This window comes from Heptranchias perlo, chromosome 33, assembly GCF_035084215.1.
Source record: "Heptranchias perlo isolate sHepPer1 chromosome 33, sHepPer1.hap1, whole genome shotgun sequence".
NCBI lineage: Eukaryota > Metazoa > Chordata > Chondrichthyes > Hexanchiformes > Hexanchidae > Heptranchias > Heptranchias perlo.
In genome coordinates this window covers 6,625,132-6,631,321 of record NC_090357.1, presented here as the reverse complement: position 1 = coordinate 6,631,321, position 6,190 = coordinate 6,625,132, and the positions used below count along the sequence as shown (strand labels likewise).

Genomic DNA, 6,190 nt, shown 5'->3' with positions numbered 1-6,190 from the left:
TCTGAGGGGAGGGGGATGGGGGGGGCTGAGGGGAGGGGGGATGGGGGGGGCTGAGGGGAGGGGGATGGGGGGGGCTGAGGGGAGGGGGATGGGGGGGCTGAGGGGAGGGGGATGGGGGGGGCTGAGGGGAGGGGGATGGGGGGGGCTGAGGGGAGGGGATGGGGGGGCTGAGGGGAGGGGGATGGGGGGGGCTGAGGGGAGGGGGATGGGGGGGGCTGAGGGGAGGGGGATGGGGGGGGCTGAGGGGAGGGGGATGGGGGGGGCTGAGGGGAGGGGATGGGGGGGGCTGAGGGGAGGGGGATGGGGGGGGCTGAGGGGAGGGGGATGGGGGGGGTTGAGGGGAGGGGGATGGGGGGGGTTGAGGGGAGGCGATGGGGGGGTTGAGGGGAGGCGATGGGGGGTTGAGGGGAGGCGATGGGGGGTTGAGGGGAGGCGATGGGGGGTTGAGGGGAGGCGATGGGGGGTTGAGGGGAGGCGATGGGGGGTTGAGGGGAGGCGATGGGGGGTTGAGGGGAGGCGATGGGGGGTTGAGGGGAGGCGATGGGGGGTTGAGGGGAGGCGATGGGGGGTTGAGGGGAGGCGATGGGGGGTTGAGGGGAGGCGATGGGGGGTTGAGGGGAGGCGATGGGGGGTTGAGGGGAGGCGATGGGGGGTTGAGGGGAGGCGATGGGGGGTTGAGGGGAGGCGATGGGGGTTGAGGGAGGCGATGGGGGGTTGAGGGGAGGCGATGGGGGGTTGAGGGGAGGCGATGGGGGGTTGAGGGGAGGCGATGGGGGGTTGAGGGGAGGCGATGGGGGGTTGAGGGGAGGCGATGGGGGGTTGAGGGGAGGCGATGGGGGGTTGAGGGGAGGCGATGGGGGGTTGAGGGGAGGCGATGGGGGGTTGAGGGGAGGCGATGGGGGGTTGAGGGGAGGCGATGGGGGGTTGAGGGGAGGCGATGGGGGTTGAGGGGAGGCGATGGGGGGTTGAGGGAGGCGATGGGGGGTTGAGGGGAGGCGATGGGGGTTGAGGGGAGGCGATGGGGGTTGAGGGGAGGCGATGGGGGGTTGAGGGGAGGCGATGGGGGTTGAGGGGAGGCGATGGGGGGTTGAGGGGAGGCGATGGGGGGTTGAGGGGAGGCGATGGGGGGTTGAGGGGAGGCGATGGGGGGTTGAGGGGAGGCGATGGGGGGTTGAGGGGAGGCGATGGGGGGTTGAGGGGAGGCGATGGGGGGTTGAGGGGAGGCGATGGGGGGTTGAGGGGAGGCGATGGGGGGTTGAGGGGAGGCGATGGGGGGTTGAGGGAGGCGATGGGGGGTTGAGGGGAGGCGATGGGGGGTTGAGGGGAGGCGATGGGGGGTTGAGGGGAGGCGATGGGGGGTTGAGGGGAGGCGATGGGGGGTTGAGGGGAGGCGATGGGGGGTTGAGGGGAGGCGATGGGGGGTTGAGGGGAGGCGATGGGGGGTTGAGGGGAGGCGATGGGGGGTTGAGGGAGGCGATGGGGGGTTGAGGGGAGGCGATGGGGGGTTGAGGGGAGGCGATGGGGGGTTGAGGGGAGGCGATGGGGAGTTGAGGGGAGGCGATGGGGAGTTGAGGGGAGGCGATGGGGAGTTGAGGGGAGGCGATGGGGGGTAAGGGATTGGGATGGGGGGGAAGGTGATGGGGGTTGAGGGGAGGCGATGGGGGGTTGAGGGGAGGCGATGGGGGGTTGAGGGGAGGCGATGGGGGGTTGAGGGGAGGCGATGGGGGGTTGAGGGGAGGCGATGGGGGGTTGAGGGGAGGCGATGGGGAGTTGAGGGGAGGCGATGGGGAGTTGAGGGGAGGCGATGGGGAGTTGAGGGGAGGCGATGGGGAGTTGAGGGGAGGCGATGGGGAGTTGAGGGGAGGCGATGGGGAGTTGAGGGGAGGCGATGGGGGGTAAGGGATTGGGATGGGGGGAAGGTGATGGGGGTTGAGGGGAAGGTGATGGGGATGGGGGTTGAGGGGAGGTGATGGGGGGTTGGGGATGGGGATGTAAGGGATGGGGATGGGGGGGGTAAGGGATGGGGATGGGGGGGGTAAGGGATGGGGATGGGGGTTGAGGGGAGGCGATGGGGGGTTGAGGGGAGGCGATGGGGGGTTGAGGGGAGGCGATGGGGGGTTGAGGGGAGGCGATGGGGGGTTGAGGGGAGGCGATGGGGGGTTGAGGGGAGGCGATGGGGGGTTGAGGGGAGGCGATGGGGGGTTGAGGGGAGGCGATGGGGGGTTGAGGGGAGGCGATGGGGGTTGAGGGGAGGCGATGGGGGGTTGAGGGGAGGCGATGGGGGGTTGAGGGGAGGCGATGGGGGTTGAGGGGAGGCGATGGGGGGTTGAGGGGAGGCGATGGGGGGTTGAGGGGAGGCGATGGGGGGTTGAGGGGAGGCGATGGGGGGTTGAGGGGAGGCGATGGGGGGTTGAGGGGAGGCGATGGGGGGTTGAGGGGAGGCGATGGGGGGTTGAGGGGAGGCGATGGGGGGTTGAGGGGAGGCGATGGGGGGTTGAGGGGAGGCGATGGGGGTTGAGGGGAGGCGATGGGGGGTTGAGGGGAGGCGATGGGGGGTTGAGGGGAGGCGATGGGGGGTTGAGGGGAGGCGATGGGGGGTTGAGGGGAGGCGATGGGGGGTTGAGGGGAGGCGATGGGGGGTTGAGGGGAGGCGATGGGGGGTTGAGGGGAGGCGATGGGGGGTTGAGGGGAGGCGATGGGGGGTTGAGGGGAGGCGATGGGGGGTTGAGGGGAGGCGATGGGGGGTTGAGGGGAGGCGATGGGGGGTTGAGGGGAGGCGATGGGGGGTTGAGGGGAGGCGATGGGGGGTTGAGGGAGGCGATGGGGGGTTGAGGGGAGGCGATGGGGGGTTGAGGGGAGGCGATGGGGGGTTGAGGGGAGGCGATGGGGGGTTGAGGGGAGGCGATGGGGGGTTGAGGGGAGGCGATGGGGGGTTGAGGGGAGGCGATGGGGGGTTGAGGGGAGGCGATGGGGGGTTGAGGGGAGGCGATGGGGGGTTGAGGGGAGGCGATGGGGGGTTGAGGGGAGGCGATGGGGGGTTGAGGGGAGGCGATGGGGGGTTGAGGGGAGGCGATGGGGGGTTGAGGGGAGGGATGGGGGTTGAGGGGAGGCGATGGGGGGTTGAGGGGAGGCGATGGGGGGTTGAGGGGAGGCGATGGGGGGTTGAGGGGAGGCGATGGGGGGTTGAGGGGAGGCGATGGGGGTTGAGGGGAGGCGATGGGGGGTTGAGGGGAGGCGATGGGGGGTTGAGGGGAGGCGATGGGGGGTTGAGGGGAGGCGATGGGGGGTTGAGGGGAGGCGATGGGGGGTTGAGGGGAGGCGATGGGGGGTTGAGGGGAGGCGATGGGGGGTTGAGGGGAGGCGATGGGGAGTTGAGGGGAGGCGATGGGGAGTTGAGGGGAGGCGATGGGGAGTTGAGGGGAGGCGATGGGGAGTTGAGGGGAGGCGATGGGGGGTAAGGGATTGGGATGGGGGGGAAGGTGATGGGGGTTGAGGGGAAGGTGATGGGGATGGGGGTTGAGGGGAGGTGATGGGGGGTTGGGGATGGGGATGTAAGGGATGGGGATGGGGGGGGAAGGTGATGGGGGCTGAGGGGAAGGTGATGGGGATGGGGGTTGAGGGGAGGTGATGGGGGGTTGGGGATGGGGGGGGTAAGGGATGGGGATGGGGGGGGTAAGGGATGGGGATGGGGGGGGTAAGGGATGGGGATGGGGGGGGTAAGGGATGGGGATGGGGGGGGTAAGGGATGGGGATGGGGGGGGTAAGGGATGGGGATGGGGGGGGGTAAGGGATGGGGATGGGGGGGGTAAGGGATGGGGATGGGGGGGGTAAGGGATGGGGATGGGGGGGGTAAGGGATGGGGATGGGGGGGGTAAGGGATGGGGATGGGGGGGGTAAGGGATGGGGATGGGGGGGTAAGGGATGGGGATGGGGGGGTAAGGGATGGGGATGGGGGGTAAGAGATGGGGATGGGGGGGTAAGAGATGGGGATGGGGGGGGTAAGAGATGGGGATGGGGGGGTAAGGGATGGGGGGGTAAGGGATGGGGGGGTAAGGGATGGGGGGGTAAGGGATGGGGGGGTAAGGGATGGGGGGGTAAGGGATGGGGGGGTAAGGGATGGGGATGTGGGTTGAGGGGAGGTGATGGGGATGGGGGTTGAGGGGAGGTGATGGGGATGGGGGTTGAGGGGAAGGTGATGGGGGTTGAGGGGAAGGTGATGGGGGGGCCGGGGGGGAAGGTGATGGGGATGTGGGTTGTGGGGAGGTGATGAGGGGGTTGGGGATTGAGGGGAGGGTGATGGGGATGGGAGTTGTGGGGAGGTGATGGAGGGGTTGGGGATGGGGGTTGAGGGGAGGTGATGGGGATGGGGATGGGGGTTGAGGGAAGGTGATGGGGATGGGTGTTGAGGGAGGGTGATGGGGATGGGGGTTGAGGGGAGGGTGATGGGGATGGGGGTTGAGGGGAGGGTGATGGGGATGGGGGTTGAGGGGAGGTGATGGGGATGGGGATGGGGGTTGAGGGGAGGTGATGGGGATGGGGGTTGAGGGGAGGTGATGGGGATGGGGGTTGAGGGGTGGGGATGGGGGTTGAGGGGAGGGGGATGGGGATGGGGGTTGAGGGGAGGTGATGGGGATGGGGGTTGAAGGGAGGTGATGGGGATGGGGGTTGAGGGGAGGGGGATGGGGATGGGGGTTGAGGGGAGGTGATGGGGATGGGGGTTGAGGGGAGGTGATGGGGATGGGGGTTGAGGGGAGGGGATGGGGGTTGAGGGGAGGGGGATGGGGATGGGGGTTGAGGGGAGGGGGATGGGGATGGGGGTTGAGGGGAGGTGATGGGGATGGGGGTTGAGGGGAGGGGGATGGGGATGGGGGTTGAGGGGAGGGGGATGGGGGTTGAGGGGAGGTGATGGGGATGGGGGTTGAGGGGATGGGGATGGGGGTTGAGGGGAAGGTGATGGGGATGGGGGTTGAGGGGAGGGGGATGGGGATGGGGGTTGAGGGGAGGGGGATGGGGATGGGGGTTGAGGGGAGGGGGATGGGGATGGGGGTTGAGGGGAGGGTGATGGGGATGGGGATTGAGGGGAGGTGAGGCCCGTTGCCTGCGCTCCTTCTCCACCAACCGTCAATGGTAACATAGCAACGGGCCGCCAGCCGCTTACCTGAGCCTCAAAGTCAACGGTGAGTTCACCCCGGCGGCCGGCGGCCCTCACCGAACGGCCACTGCTGCAGATAAACGTGCTCCACCTCCTCCCGTGAACCGCCGAGGTTTTAACGTTGTATTAACAGGATTACTGTAAAATACACAACAACAAAAAAATTTTAAAAATTACTTCCGGCGCCACAGTTCAAACGGAGCAGGCTCCTTTCGCCCCGCCCAACTCCTTTATGCGCGCTTTGATTGGCTCAAAGTGCCAGCCCGGGCGGATACCTGGATTTTGTGTATGGCTCTTTCGGCTGTCAATTAAATCAGGTCCCGCCCACCTCCCCGCCCGCCGTGGAAGCAACTGCGCACCCGCAGCAATGCCGCGAAGGCTGCTGGGAGTTGTAGTCTCACTGCCGCCCATGGCAGCTGCAGACAAGGGAGAAGGGGGAAATGGAAAGGGGGCAAAAGGATCTGAGCAGCAGCGCGTCCTGAAATATCTCATGATGTGGAGATGCCGGTGATGGACTGGGGTTGACAATTGTAAACAATTTTACAACACCAAGTTATAGTCCAGCAATTTTATTTTAAATTCACAAGCTTTCGGAGGCTTCCCCCTTCCTTTTTTCACATCGTTCACCTGAGGAAGGGGGAAGCCTCCGAAAGCTTGTGAATTTAAAATAAAATTGCTGGACTATAACTTGGTGTTGTAAAATTGTTTACAATTGAAATATCTCAGGCAGCCTCAATGCAAGCAAAGCCTTCAGAAACAGAAAGAAGTCTGTCAAACTTTTAGACTGGAGAGATTTAATTGCATGCATCTTTCTGTGCAATGGCAGATTGAATCGTTTCCAGAGATTATTTGTTGCAGTTGCACATGTGTGGAAGTGTGCCAGGAGGAGGCACTTGGACCCACAGAAGGGTCCCAAACATTACTGCAATAAAATGAGAAACTACAACACCCAGGGAGCTTGATCAGCTTTGCTCCCCCTCCTTTTCCCAGCGTCGTTCCTGTATTTTATTGTATCTACAATAGTTCTTCCGCTGGAGT

General features: G+C 66.0%; 1 protein-coding gene across 7 annotated transcripts in view; it reads right to left on the bottom strand.

Annotated features, from left to right (window-relative positions):
- The window catches only part of LOC137301436 (centrosomal protein of 164 kDa-like), a 133,668-nt gene extending 128,331 nt beyond the window's left edge, over nt 1–5,337 (bottom strand). For all 7 annotated transcript variants that reach the window (XM_067970937.1, XM_067970938.1, XM_067970934.1 and 4 more), the window contains exon 1: nt 5,159–5,337. The gene's annotated coding sequence lies outside the window, so the exon portion shown is untranslated. The remainder of the gene's footprint in view (nt 1–5,158) is intronic.
- Between the last annotated feature and the right edge of the window lie 853 nt (nt 5,338–6,190).